The sequence below is a fragment of the Solanum pennellii genome, chromosome 9, assembly GCF_001406875.1.
Source record: "Solanum pennellii chromosome 9, SPENNV200".
Taxonomy (NCBI): domain Eukaryota; kingdom Viridiplantae; phylum Streptophyta; class Magnoliopsida; order Solanales; family Solanaceae; genus Solanum; species Solanum pennellii.
In genome coordinates, this window is record NC_028645.1 from 35,824,247 (window position 1) to 35,840,382 (window position 16,136).

Below are 16,136 nucleotides of genomic sequence, written 5' to 3' on the forward strand. Positions count from 1 at the left end.
CACTTAGAGAAGAATTTCCATAATTTTACCACAAAGAAGCTATTTACGGTAAGCCTTTCAAATAGCAGTGAATTAATTTGACTTTTACAGTGAACTATCCCTACTCCAAAAGAGTGAACTTCCAAGGACAAGCAAAGAGGAAGTGAACTAATTTCCGTAGGAATTTCCCTAACTAAGGTTATCCTAAGACTCACCAAGGTAATACATGAAGGAGGTGCACATATACCTCCTTCAATACAAACCAAATTGATCCTCAAGACTACCCCTTTTCGGCTTACTCACCTTGGGAGAACAAGCCCCCACTTATTGTCAAGACATTAGAAGGATACTCAATCAACACACCAAGACTTCCCTTTCGGAATGCCTACTTAGTGTAATGAGTAGATGGCGTCCCATACCACCACTTACCCTAAGTAGTACACTCTTTTAGAAGTCTTAGCACCAAGACTCCCCTTTAAGAAGGTCTACTTAGTGCAATGGATAGATAGAGTCCCATTAAACTACCTACCCTAAGTATTTTTTAGGATACTTAGTTCATTCAATTCATATAAGGCTCACCAAAGACTCCCCTTTCGGAATGCCTACCTAGTGCATTGGAAAATTTGTGTCTCATTCCACTACCAACCCTAAGTAGTACATTCTTTTATAGGACTTAGAACTTTCATTACTTTTGTGGGGGTTAGCTTAACCGACATAGACCATGAGAGCTTGACAAGGAATCCTGACATTAACCCCTATCAAATGAGGGATCCTCACTTGCTAGAGTAAGGTCATTCTCGTAGCTTTTACATGGCTTACCCAATAGCTAAACCTATGTAGGGGCACAGTTAAGGGATAAGGAGATTTCTACTAAGTGACTAATTCTGTACTAACGAGGAGTACTCATCTCCAAAAGGTACATTGGAATACAACATCTCAACTCACGAAGTGTAACCACCCCTCCTTCATATCCTCTAGGTGCTAGGCATAACTCCCCACGGGTTCTCAACATTATAAACTATAGGTTAAGGATAATTAGTGAACACCACATCTCAACTAACGAAGGTCTTTCATCCTTCAACCAATATTAGAAAGCTCTTAGGATGTATTGACGTTGCTACTAAACACTTCATCTCAACTCACAAAGAGTGTTAACCCCAAAACTCCCCTTTGTTATTTAACTTTACTTGTTTCATTCATTCATTCAAGTGTGAGTGTGTGTGTGTACATGTGAGCACACCTTCCACATACGCATCATTTCATTTGCATTTAACTTTTATACATGCTTAGACTTTCATTCATCACATTACACAATTAAACATGCTCAATACATACACTTACTTCATTTAGGCATAATCTAGGCAAAAATATACAATTCAAGCTTCATAATGCATTTCAACATGAATCTCATAATTATCACTTCATTTCACACACTAGGCCTTCAAATACATACTCACCATACATACCAAACATAACCAAATACAACAAGTAAACACCGCCACCAAGAAAGTTGACCATACCACTCATGAGAATTTCATAATAAGAGTTAGGCAACATAACCAACTTATCCTTCAATCCAAGCTTCCATCACCTATAACATTTTTACTCAACGGTTCACCATAAATTATCCCTTAGGTTAGTAGCTAAACATCAATACCAACACAAGTAAAGCAAAGCTCAAAGACTACCAAACCAAGCTCATTTAACCCATTTCTTAAGCCACAATTTGATAAAAAGCTTTATTATGATTTCATTGAAGTTTTATCATTAAAATCATCAACTAACATTAGAACCATCATTTTTTAATCATTAGAAAGGTTTTCATGCAAGATCCATTTTTAGAGTTAAAGATAGGAGAAGTTAGGGTTGAAAACCCTTTTTGAAAATTCATTAGAAGGGACTCTTTGAATGGAAGAGAATTCAAGGATGGATACCATACCTAAAGTTAAAGAAAACCTAATGATTTTGATGAAGAACTCGACCACCAACAGCCCTCTAGCTCCTTTTTGACTTCTAGCTTCTATGGAGTTTGAGAGAGAGTTCTAAGAGAGAGAGGTTTTGGGTTTTAGGAAATGAGGTCTAAAATTAGGTCTTTGTGTTTGGAACTCTTTAATAAACCAAAATTACCCTAAAAATGAGTTACTATGTTCATAAAAGACTGGGGGTGATTTACCAAACAACCCAAGTCATCACACGAAAAGACAGCTTTTTGACTGGCTTTAAACGACGAATGTAACCAACAGAACATATATCCATCAACGGTCCATTGGTGGGGTTTAGTGGGTGGAAACTTAGCTTCATTTGGGTCCTGTATATCCTAACTTGCAGTTCCAAATGATAGGGAAAGTCTACGGGATGTTGTTTGGACCACTAGCCATCGTTTGCTCTCGTTGGTGGACACTGCCAAGGCAGTTTTGGGTCCTTCTCTTGGGCCCTTCCCTAGAGCCCCTTGTGGGTTTTAGGTGGGGTCGTACATAGACGTTAAACCCCTAAACATATTCTTATAGGTCTTACGAACATCCCACACCAATTTCAAACAAAACGAATACGTAAAACTCATTCAAACACATCAAGACACATGAACATTCGCTAAGCAACACGTTGCGAACGTCATGGACATTCTTGCACGTTTGACCTCCAAACTTAAAAATACTTCATACACTGCCTAAGAAAACTAATATAACTCATTTTAACACAAAATTAACTCAATAAACAATCATGAATCTCTAGATCACCTTAGTTTGTTTTAGAGTGTGACAAGTTCAATGTGTTAACAAATGCATTCTAGTATCTTCTAGTAGTTTCAGTGTCAGCAACCAAATTCATCAGGGTGGATGCATAAGATTCATAGAATTCTTGGGTAATTTGGCGGGAGAAATCCCTAAAAAATTATTCATCCATTCAAATTTATGTATTTTGAAGGTTCTGTAGATGTCTGGAAATGTGCTGATGGCCGATGTCACTACTCTAGCTTCACATATGATTGGACGTTAGCAAAATCGCTTATCTTAAACACGATCCCATTCTTGAAGAGATCCTCAAACCTGTGCATAGTCCACATAGCACGATATCAGTCAATTATATATTGTCTTACCACTTGATCAACTTCATGTAGGTGGACAAATTGAATCATCGTATCCTCAGTAGGTTCTTCTTCATCTTCTTCTTGGGCATCGACATCTCCTTGAGCCCCATTTTAAGCTTGTGTTCCAACTTCGGGTTGAGGTGCAGATACGTTCTCCTAGGACCCGCAAGTAGACTCTTCACCACTACCTGATCCGCTACCAGTACCTCTCCCAGATCGCTCACCGCTTCTAGAACCACTGCCAGATGTTTCACCACTCCCATATCCACTACGTTCCTCTTCAAATTGGGAAGGAGTATCCTGAAGAATTGCTCACGATGTTTGCGATCTATTATTTCAAGGCAAGTGCTCTTCAATGGTGGTAATAATTTGAGCCTTCAAACTACTAGATTGTGCAATAGTTTTACTTTGAATTGGTGAGGAATGTGGAGCTGCAGACTTTCATCGGCAGCCATAGTGCCTGATAGGGCAACGAATGGCAATGAGTTAGGAAACAAAACACATAAACAAATGCATTACCAGGTACTCAGACTTCTCCTATGTAAGTAAAATGTGATGCTTTGCCTTAATAATTTTGTCACCTAATCTATCATTGGAAAAGAGCCACGAAATCAAAATGCAAAATAGAAAAAAAAGGTATAAAATAAATTTTTTTCTAATATATATACGGAAGACTACACGGGCTGTGGTGGGCACCACAGTCTGTGGTTTCCCTTGTGGACCTATTAAAAAGTCAGTGCTCAGTAAGAAAATGTACTGGTTATGGTTGACAAAGGTCTTCACGGTCCATGAAGTACATCATGGTCTGTTTAGTCCCTCGTAAGCATTTCTAGATACTCTCGTCTATTTAAAATATGGATCACGAGAGGTCTCACTATTTGTGGTTGGCACCACAGTTTGTGAAGCCCATCGTAGACTCACAGTTAACAGTTTGCTAGTGACCTTGTCTTTCAAATGTGCATCATGGAAGATTTCAACCCTTTGCAGAACACAATCGCATGTTTACAAGACATTTGAGCACATGTATATCACTACTAAACAATCAATATTCAAAGACGAGCATTTTATACTTAATACAAGCAGAACCATAGACAAAAATTTATGTTGTCGCAATTTCAACAGTTTTTTTGACATGATTCACTTAGGACTAATGTTATTTTCACAATTTTGACTCAAAATCACATTCACATCATTATTCAGCAGTATTTCCTTACAAATTGATCAACCCATAAACAACAACCACAAATTTACCCAATTTAAATCAACCCAAAACAATTAAATATCAACAATGATAGTTCAACACAAAAAAAGGCTAAAATTCGACCAAAACCTAGTAGCTCTAACTTGTTTATAGCTAAGATCAAGATTATAGCAAGTATTTAGAGGAACTTACTTTGAGTTTAGTCGAAATTTTTGCCCACAATATAAAAGATGAACTTTACTTCAAATTCTTGACAATATTTGGAAGAGAGAAGAGTGACTCTTGGAGATTTAGAGGACATAGAAAAGGTATGAAGGTTTTAATTTTGCACGGGACGAGTTGGATATAAAAGGCACTATTTTACCCAAGATGAAGTACAGTGAAGAGAACCACGGTCTGTGGGAGTATCTGTGTAAAATACTTGGTGAGAAAAACTTACATGAGGTTCACGATGTAACACTTCAAAAATTCAAGACGAGTTTTAAAGCTTAACGTAGGTTATATGAGGTATAAACACTGTTTAAGACCTATTTTAATGAATATAGGTCATTTATGAAGTTAAGAAACAAAAACGTCCAAGAACGTCCATGACGTCCGAAAACTAGTTCTAGGAGGTACTAGCGTGCTTAAGCCTATTTGACAAACTTTAAGAAGTCGGAAATCCATGAAAATTTGTGTAAGGGTAGTTAATATATGTTTAAGATTATTTGTGGTCGAAAATTCTGGGTACAACTCCCCAAGGACCAACCAAGGGCCCTTGAGGATGACCCTAGCACGTAGAAGGCAACACTGTCTAGGCAGTGTGCAACCACGAGAGGGCAACGATGGCTCGTATGTGGATCGATGGGGCATCATTGTCAACCATCGTCCCACACTTAGACTAAATTATGTATCCCTATCCTTCACAAGTCTCTGACCGAAACAACGGTTGTGCAGCATGGAGGGAGGCCTGGCCATCGATGGATCAACGGCCCGTTGGTTGTGGTCTTGTTGATGGGCCTGCAATTTTTCCTGCACTTTCTAAGTTAGTTCATTTAATTATTTAAGGGGGTTAAGTAATTAATTAGTGGTTCAAGGAATTCTAATTAAGTAAATTAAAACCCCATATAAAGGCCCCAACCCTCATTAGATTAAACACAACTCACAAAACAAATCATCTTCCTTCTCTCTTCTTTCTCTCTCTATTTGGAAGACACCATTGAAGACTATCTAGGGAAGGGAATTGAGGTCTGAAAAGGGAATATTTAACCATCAGATCTTCATCAAACTTTGAGGTATTGAATCTAATTCACCTTTGAGACCTCTTTCCTCAAAGGGTTCCTTCAAAAGATTTTCAAAAGTTGGGTTTTCATGTGGGTTCTTCTCAATCTAAGAAATTAAGTTATTAATTGAATTTTTTATGTTTTATATTGGATAATATGAATATATTAACATGTATTCTAACTTAATTATGGTGTATCTTGATGATTTCGTATAGTTTGTAGATGATGATCCTTAACCCTTAACCCTAGGTTGGATATTGACATGAATTAAGTTGAAATTGATTCAATTAACTTGGTTATTGGTTGAATTGCTATTAGTTGATGTTGTTACATTAATCATGAAAATATTAGAGTGAATTGTAGTCCTTCATACTAGTTCTTGAGATGATGATCTAAGTTAGAAATTGAATTAACGTAAGTGTCTTATCTTAAGTTATGATCTAGTATTAAATTGTGATGTAGTGATTATTATAGCCTTGTTATCATGTTGATTATTAAACTATGATGTTGTAAATCTAAATTGTATTGAATTGAGGGTTATGGTAAGACCTTGATGATGAACTATGAAGGAGACTTCGTAATTCTTATTATCTCTATCCTTTACTTCCAATTTTGGTTAATTGTGATTAAGCAATGATGTTATATTGGAGTAAGCTTTGTATTAGGATGTGTAGGATGGTATAATGTTAAATTTAAATGGCTTGACTATGTTGTGAGGTTTATTAAGGTGTATGTGTTATAAGGATGGTGATGACTATCAATGTGTCTTATTATGATATGAAATGCTAATGTGCTAAACCTCACTTATATGAATTGTAATGAAAGTACTTATACTCATGCAATTCTTATTGGGCTATTGATGATGATGATTATACAAGGGTTAGACCCTATGACCTAAACTAAGCTATGATTGATAATTAAAGGCTTAAAGACATTTTAATAAAGGGACTTAGTTTAGCACCAAGTGAACTTGACAACGGGAGGTGGTGACTTCCCATAGAGGAAGATTCACCCTATAGTTTTAAATGTGGTATTGACTCCCCAAAGAGGGATACTCTTACAATTGATTCCCATTAGAGGAGGCCCCAAGTGCCAAATGGTATGTAGAGGGATTATATCTATCTCCTAGTTCATGAATTGTGTTGCCCCCATAAGAAGACTAGATAGTGGATCCACCTAGAAAGCTACGTTTATGTTTGGTTTTATTTTGGCGGGTAGACCACCTTCCTTCGGTGTAAGGTTTTACAACACCGGATTCCAGACTAGTTCATGTGGTCTATGTCGGTTAGAGAAATATGTTCCCAAAAGGTAAAATGAATTAAAGAATTGAACTCTAACTAGGATAACCTAAAGGGGTCTAGCTTAGTCTAGGTAGGGATATGGGACTCCACCGAAGCATTGAACTAGTTAGCCTTGAGGGGAGTCTTAGGAGGATGTTCTTATGTATGTTTATGCTTTTAATGACATATGATATGCATATGAAGGACTTGCATATCGTTGATACTATATGTTCGTTAGTTCACTTATGGATATGCATTGGTCTATATTGTTAAACTAAGATGAAATATATATCTAAATGTCATGTTATGTGAAGTAGGGTGTTAGTCATGATTTTTGTTGGGTTACTTGATTGAGTAAGGTTATGGGGCTTTGCTTGGTCATTGAACTTGTTCACTTGATAGGGGTTCATGGGTAATTGTCTTGATTTGTTATAATGAAATGTACTCGTATTCATGTTTATTGTTAATATGACTTGGAGGTAGAGTTGCTTGAATGTGTATCTACTTGTTTATTGGGAATGTTTGATTGGACTAGGCTTGATGTTGTGGTATTGTGATGAGCATCAATATGACTTAATAAATGTGAAATATTGATTGGTATGGTATTGTTGAAAATGCATGTAGGTTTTAAAAGAAAAATGCATACCTATGGAAATGTCCTTTTCTTAGCATGTCTTATAAACATATGTGCATATGGTCTCATACTTAGTGCAAGTGGCGTAATGACCCCATTTCTTCCTTTTTCCCCAACATTTTAGTTTCTGGTCGTTGAAGTATCATTCGAGACGACTTGAAGAAGACTTGGATATTCTCTACCATCCAAGTGGGTAGGTCTTCACTTTCGGAGGGCGATGCCAACATCTCGCTTATGGAGTTGCTTTGTTTTTCTAAGACTCTTATGTTTATTTTATTTTCATTTGAGTATGCTTTGTATAAGCCTATATGTGGCTTCTTTACATTGATGTAGGGCTATGCCGAAATTGCTATGATCACTTAGATGTTATGAGATTAGGCAATCTATGTTCTATCTTATGTATATATATGTGCAATAAAAGTAGAAGGCTATGTAACCTTCCTATACGAAGGGTCTATGTATACTCAATATAAATATTATATGTATGTAGAGGTCTGTGTAAACCTCCAAGTCGAAGTAATAAAAGTTTTAAATTTTCTTCTAAATTCGACTTCTAAATGTGATGATGTAAGCTAAGAGGCTAGTCTTAGTCCTCAAAGAGGACGACGACGCCGGTTACTTCTAGGGGGTAAACTCGGATGTGACATACGAGAGACTATACATCGGTACAAAGCTTGATGGACCGTAAACCCTTCATTGAACCATCTTCTCGCAATTTCCAGTAGCTATTTTAGGATGTTGTTCAGTATGAAGGGACGTGAAGTTTCCCGTGAAGAGCACCACATCCTATGGGACCGCCAGTGAAGGGCTTCCTACATCCAACTCCTCATCTCTTTGTTCCATTCCTTCCTGCACTCACCAACACACATTGACTCTATAAAAACAATAAAAATATGCTAAAATAAAACTTACATGTTACAATTACTACTTGTGTTGCCTCTCAAGCAGCGCACAATTTAACGTCGTGGCACGATGAAGATTACTTTATTACTCAAACATCATCAAGCTTGCATTCCTCCACCATTTTCACTTCCTCTAACATTCCCAAGTATGTATACCTCTCACCCTTCTCGTTCTCAAGTTCGATAACACTTGACTGAAATACCTGAGTCACCTTAAATGACCAAGACGATCTGGATCTCAACTTCCCAGCAAACAGACATAGTCTGGAGTTGAAAAGCAACACCAATTAAGCAGGACTGAAGGTCTTTTTATCAATATGATTTTCATGATACAGGTTCATTATTTCTTTATACAAAGTAGACCTCTTATAAGACCCTAGATGGAACTCTCCATCTCATTGATCTGATCTAGTCTCAAGTTCGTTGTTTCACTCCAACTAAGATTCAACTTCTTTCATGCCTAGACTTTCTTATGCTCCAGTTCAACCACCAAACGACACGCCTTTCCAAACACCAACTAATATGGAGACATACGAATAAGTGTCTTGGAAGGTGTCTGATATGCCCACAGAGCATCATCCAACTTTCTTGCCCAAATTAGCCTTGATCTCCCTATTTGATACCTCCACTTGGCTACGTGTCTGCGGATAATATGGTGTTGCTACCTTGTTCTTCCTAACACCATATTTATATAGATGTGCACTGAATACTTTCTTGTAGAAATGGAAACCTCCATCACTGATAATGGCTCAAAGTGTACCCAACCTTGAGAATATGTTATTGTTCAGGAACCCAACGCCACTTTTACCATCATTTTCAGGAACAACAGCTGCCTTGACCCATTTGGACAGATAGTACACTGCCACCAGTATGTAATTTTGTCTATAGGAGCTTACAAATGGGCCCATGTATTCAACTCCCCACATATCAAATAACTCCACCTCTAGAATGGGTGTCACTGGTAGCTCGTGGCGACGAGAGATAGATCCTTGGCACTAGAATAAATCAGAACTCTTTACCACATCAATTGCATCTTGATGGATTGTAGCCAGTAGTACACACTCTAGATTACTTTATGAGTTGTTTGGGCGCCTCCATGATGACCGACGACTTCAGAATAGTGACAGGCTTCTAAGATATGCAACATCTTAGCATCCCGGATACATCACCTATGATATTTTCAGCACAAACCCTGTAAAGATATGGTTCATCCCAAAACTAATTTCCAACATTATGTAGGAATTTCTTCCTTTTTTGAAAAGATAGCCTTTCGGGCATCAAATCGCTGACAACACAGTTAGCAAAGTTAGTAAAACCAAGGAATGGGATCAAGAGCGGCGGCTAATACCTTCTCATCTGGGAATGTGTCATTTATATATAACTCTAGTTCCTCCTTCTAAAGAGGTTCTAACCTATATAAGTGATCAGGCACCTGATTTTCACAACCTCTCTTATCTTTGACTTCAAAGTCAAATCCTTGAAGCAGTACCCATCTAATTAATCTTAGATTTGCATCTTTCTTTGCCATGAAATATCTCATCCCTGCATAAACTGTGTGGACTATCACCCTAGTGCCTAACAAGTACACCCTAAACTTTTCGAATACATATACCACAACCAGTAGTTCTTTTATATTGTAATTTTTTGTGCTCCATTCAGCGATTTGTTGGCATAGTAAATTTGGTGGAAAATGATGTTGTGCTTCTGTCCCAACACAACTCCCAAGGTAGTACCACTAGCATCGCGCATCACCTCAAAAGGTTCAACCCAATCTGGGCCAATGATCACTAGAGCAGAAATCAAAATCTCTTTCATGCATTCAAAAGCTTTCAAGAATGTATCATCAAAGTCAAAATTCACCTCTTTGTCCAAAATCTTGCATAGGCAATGTGCAGTTTTCGAGAATTTCTTGATCAATCACCTAGAAAATCCTACATGTCCTAAGAAGCTCTGAATTCCTTTCACACAAATAGACAAAGAAAACTTTTAAATCACCTCAATCTTAGCTTTGTCAACCTTTATCTACGACACCTTATGGCTTGGACTATGCCTTCCTTGACCATGAAATGGAATTTTCCAATTCAGCACCAAATTAGCCTCCTCGCATCACTTTAAATCCCTAATAGGATTCAACAAACAATCATCAAATGTGTCACCAACCATATAAAAATCATCCATGTATACCCCCATAGTGTCCTCTACCATAGTTAAGAAAATTGACATTATACATCTTTGGAAAGTTGTTTGTGAATTACACAATCCAAATGGCATGTGTTTGAACGCAAAAGAACCATAAGGACATGTGAAGGTTGTTTTTCTCTAGATGTTCAGGAGAAACTGATATTTGATTGTACCCAGAGTATACATCTAAGAAACAATACCACCCTTTTCTGGTCCATGAATGGCATTGGGAAGTGGTCCTTTAAGGTCCACTGTTTCAACTTTCTATAATCCATGCAAACTCGCCATCTAGTGACTGGTCTATGTGGAATCAGCTCGTTCTTTGCATTGGCTACCACTGTCATACCAACCTTTTTTGATACAAAATGCACTGGGCTTACCCAATGATTGTCATAAATAAGGTACACTACCCAACATCTAACCACTTAACATCCAAACATACACTTAAATTAAGAAATATAAACGTTATAAGTCAATTTATAGAATTAAACCTGGGTTGAGGTCGATCCCACAAAGAATAAATGATTTCACTGTCGCATTTATCCAAATATTGTTATTATTTCCTAGAGAAAGTAATTGTGCAAGGTAAAATGGGTTTAGTTTTAATGTTCCAGTAACCAATATTGTTAAACAAAATCCATATTAACAATTAACAAAGTGTTGATTTTAAAATTGTACTGATAAATGGATGAAACCAAGGTTGTTTATCCCCTGACATTACAATCTAGTGTTACTTTATTGAACAACTTTCAGGTAATTTATTCTTTGCAAATTATAGGCATGTTAACTCTATCTAACACTTCTCAGTCTAGTTAGATAATTTCCACTCAAATCCTCTCGGACCTCGAATGTTGGCAAATTTTACCCTCGCATACAGTGATATTAAAGTTCTCTTCTGACGAACTCAAACTCCAACTCCATTTCATCATATTAAACTAGACTTTTCCAACTATCCTATTTCTCTAAAACATTTGATAGATACAGGTCGATTCTAATGCATGAACTCATTAGGACAAATTAATAACAAAAGTTGAGTTATATATTGCAAATGCAAATCACATTCAACTGGTTTTCCGAATCCACACTTAGATTTATGTCATAGTTCCCACAACCCTAGTCCTGGTGTTCAGCATCACGGTTTCAACTTAACAACCAAAGATTTTTAATGAAAACAATGAGATAATTCACTTAAGAAAGTTTTCAACTTCAACGAACACTTGATATTCAGAAAACTAAAATCCAACTCCAAAGATCGATTCAATGTAATTCAATAAAAACTAAAGTAAAGAAGCAACTAGTCGCCGGTTCCAAATATAACGAGATAAAAGCAAAATATGACCATAATTGAACCAACCAGTGTAAAAAGAGTCCGACGTGAAATAGGATCAAAATGTTAGGCAGCTTCACGGGCAACATGATGATCCCTTAACGACTTCACAGTTGGTAAAGCTTTCCCTATTCATCACTTGGAATTTTCAAAACACGCCTCATTAATTCTTGTATACTGGAAATTCAACACGGGCAACACCACGGATCGTTATATAGACCACGGTCTGTCTGGGTGCCTATGGTCTTCATTTGTACAAATCGTAGTTCAACTCCTATAGGGCTTCCCACTTAAAGTGCATCACGATCATCACCATGTGTCGTCAAGAGGACCACGGACCATCTAGGGCTCTATTGTCTTCTTTTGAGTTTTGTCATCAGCATCACAATTTCAGGGTTCACTACTCCAGCACCACGGGCATCATGACGGCCCGTAAAGATGACTACGACTCCTACTGGGATCCGTGGTGTATACATCATCACACTCATCTTCTCCTTCTTTTTCCATTTTATTATACGAGTGAAACCTATCTAAACATTCAACAAACACATCATATCATACAAAAATACACTCGATTTTGGTATTAATCCTTAATTTAAAGCATCGAATGTGCCAATATTTCACGGCAAATCAAGCGTATCTTAACAATTGAGTGAATATGAAAGCATATTCTTCACACTCATGTTCCCTTATTGGAGGTTGATAAACTCAAGTACCTTTACCTCTTGGACTTTTCCCAATCTACAATGCCTGTATCTTCAACCAAGGTCATGTGGAATGAATAATAAGACACTTCATGTGTCCTTCCTTCCATTGATTGAACCAAATTTGAGCAATGTCCTTAAGTTGATAAAAGCCTTTACTAGAGAGGCGACATTCAAATGGACATACTTCCTTCATACAAACTCAAAATTTAGCAAAATCGGGTGTGTTGGAAAGAGGACTCAAAATACATGGATTTGATACCTCATGGGCCACCTAACTCATTATGTGATAAAAGTTATGGACGATTAAAGATGACCCAAAACTCACAATTGAACAGTAACTTGAACTAATCTTAATTTAGCTCTTTCGATGTTCGAAGTGTTATATATTTACATCTTATTCCTAGATTAAAGAGGTTGTACGCATTGATGATGTCTGCTCTACATATGAAATGGACTTGTGAATATAGAAGGTCGTCGGTGTCGTTTCTTATCTATTTTATGGAGAAGCATAGGAGTGTATTGATAGCATATATCATTATTTAGAAGGTGAACTTAGAAATGTTAGATTGGGATTGTATGCACATGGATTCACACCATTCTCTAATAGTGCCCACCTTATTCCAATTGACTTTTATTTTTTACTCCGTATAATCTTCCTCCTAGAATGTGCATGACAGGTCCCTATATTTTAGATCATTGTATTTGATTGTTGTTTATCTACAATTACTGATAGATGTGCTCAAACAATTCTGGTATGAAAGTGTTGTGACTTATCATACATCAATTAAGAATAATATTGTTATGCTTGCTGCTTCTATGTAGACTATTAATAAATTCCCTACGTTCGAATATTGTGTGATTGGATGAGCCAGAAGCTAGCTTGTTCGCATTGCTGGGAAAATAGTAAGGCATTACTTTAAAGCATGGCTAAAAGAATACATGTTTGATTTTCATCGTCAGTTTTTGTCAATAGAACATGAGTTTAGAAAGATGAAAAATGCATTCACAAAAAATAAGATTGAAAATGACCCCATCTCCATTACTCATAGGGCACTAAATTTGGGAAAGAGTTTCTCAATTGTCTAAAGTTACAGAAGCTTGAAATTCCAGACCCCTAGATTTGGTGTTGAACATAATTGATCCAAATATAACATATTTTAGGCGTTTCAATATACGAAGGATAATCTAGTATGACAAAAGTTGATGCACATTGCAAAAATTTATTTTGATAATTTGGTTAACACGGTGATGGATGTTAAGGGTACGACAAAAGAAAATCCAAAAGATAGAATGGACTTAAAATAATATTATACGATAAGAGAGTTGTGGATGCAAAAATTATAAAATGCTAAAATAGTTAGGCGCAAATCTAGTTTTCATTCACATAAATGGATGAGAAACATGAAAATTTTGAGTGGGTTAAAAATTTGAGGATGTCAAAGGGATTTCTTCAAAATTAGGAAAGCAGAAAGATATGAATGAAGAAAAATTGATAAGTATGAAAAGTCATGCGTGTAATGTATTCATGGAAACTACAATTCCTATAGCATTTATCCATCTACCTAAAAGGATGTAGAAATCAATCACAAAGGTAAGTCTTTTCTTTAGAAATCTGTGCTCAGGAAATTTGTTAGACACTAGTTTAGATAGGATTGAGAAAAATATTCAGGTTATTACTACTAAGATGGAGAAGATATTTCCATATGGTTTTTTTTTTTTTTGATGTGATGAAGCATCTTCTATTCAGCTTATACAAGATTCCCACCTTGAAGGTCCAGTTCAAACAAGATAGATGTATCTATTTGAGAGACAATGTTTTGTTTTATATTAACTGGGTTATTTTTTTTTCTCTTATAAGTAGCTAACATATATATTGAAATTTGGCAGTTCCAAGCAAATAACTAAACAAAGGGAATAGATCAAAGGATAAACTGTTCAAGGTCATATTGCGAAAGAAACTGATGATTTTTATTCTTATTACTTTAGGAATGAAGTGTCATGTAGGAGAGACAAGCCTAATTTCAATGATGAAGGTATTATTGATACTTTGTTTCCACTAATATCAATTTTTAATCCAAATGGTCGAGAATCTAACAGGCATGAAAAGTGACATTTCACTAGTATTGAAATACAATCAGCTGTGACACACATTTTATTTAATTGTCCAGTGATTCAACCATATCTCAAGTAAATGTTAAAGTGTGCTATCAAATTACATACTAATAAGTTATTATTAACTAATAAAAAATCTTAAATATACAATTATGAAATTGTTCGAACATACACGGGATAATGAAGTTATCTATACGAGATATTTCAAATGGCTAAAAGAATATGTAAGTGTGTAATCTTATATTGAATCAACAAAAATTTAATAACATATTTGTTTTATACTAAATTGTATTTTTTGCAATTAGTGAGAGAAATTGTACTTGGACTTGAATCTTAAATTCAGACGATGAATAAGTATTGTTTCAATTGTTCTAAGTTTCAAACTGCACAGGTATCTACATAATAGGTAATGTTGATGGTATCTGCTTTGATGATTAGAGATTCTAGTAGTGAGCCAAATGCTATGGTTGGTACTCCTTCGTTGACTCAGTATTATGTGCATCCAGGAGTATCACATCCACCTCCACCTATTGATAAACTAGACGTGACGGCTGCTATAGTACCTTGAAAGAGGGACATGCTTGGGAGAGTCATGATTGAGTCTCATAGATCATCATAAATTTGTTTTGTTATCTATTAGTTTTTATTTTAATTATTTCTTATACATTAATATAATATTTATGAACTAAAATGCTTATTATGTGTCTTGCAGGTGGAATCCTTAGAAGGATGTTGTCAAAGCTCTAAAACAGTGTGTTATGAGGCTTTGAATGTAGGCCTATCACTCATGGTGTGAGATCCCAAACAGTATATGTTAGACGATGTTTAATGAATTGAAGGTATATATATGTTTAGTTATATATTTTGTAAATTAATTTTAATATTTTTAATATACTTTGCATTATTAATTATCTAACACTATTCATTTTTTAGACATTGTAATTAGGAATCCAAGTACAATATGATTAGTGCAACCACATTTGAGAGGAGGACATCCACGAGATTCTCTACCTGGCTAATGAAAGTCTAGAACAGTGATCAATGTTCCAGTTTAATGTTGTCTAATGACTTTGAGGAATTACACCATTATTGGAACAAGGATAAATTCAAGGTGATGTCTGAACAAGCTAAAAATACTAGAGGTAGTTTTAAGGGTGGTTGTTGCACATCGAGAGTGCAAAGAATGTTTGAACAATTACAAGAGAGATGGTAAGTTATAGTTCTAATTTTTAAATAAATTGATTAAATATTATTGATTAATATCAGCATATATTTTATTTTTATTTATTAAAAAATTGAATTGGGGCGCACTCCCCTTGAATCAAAGATTTTCAAGAGGACTCATTTGAAGAATTAATTAAAGAAATCGGATTCAGATGTGTGGGTGGAGGAAAGTGTCGAACGAACTTTTGTAAGTTATGTAAGATGAATAGTGTTCGATTGTGTGTGTGCGCGGCATATATATA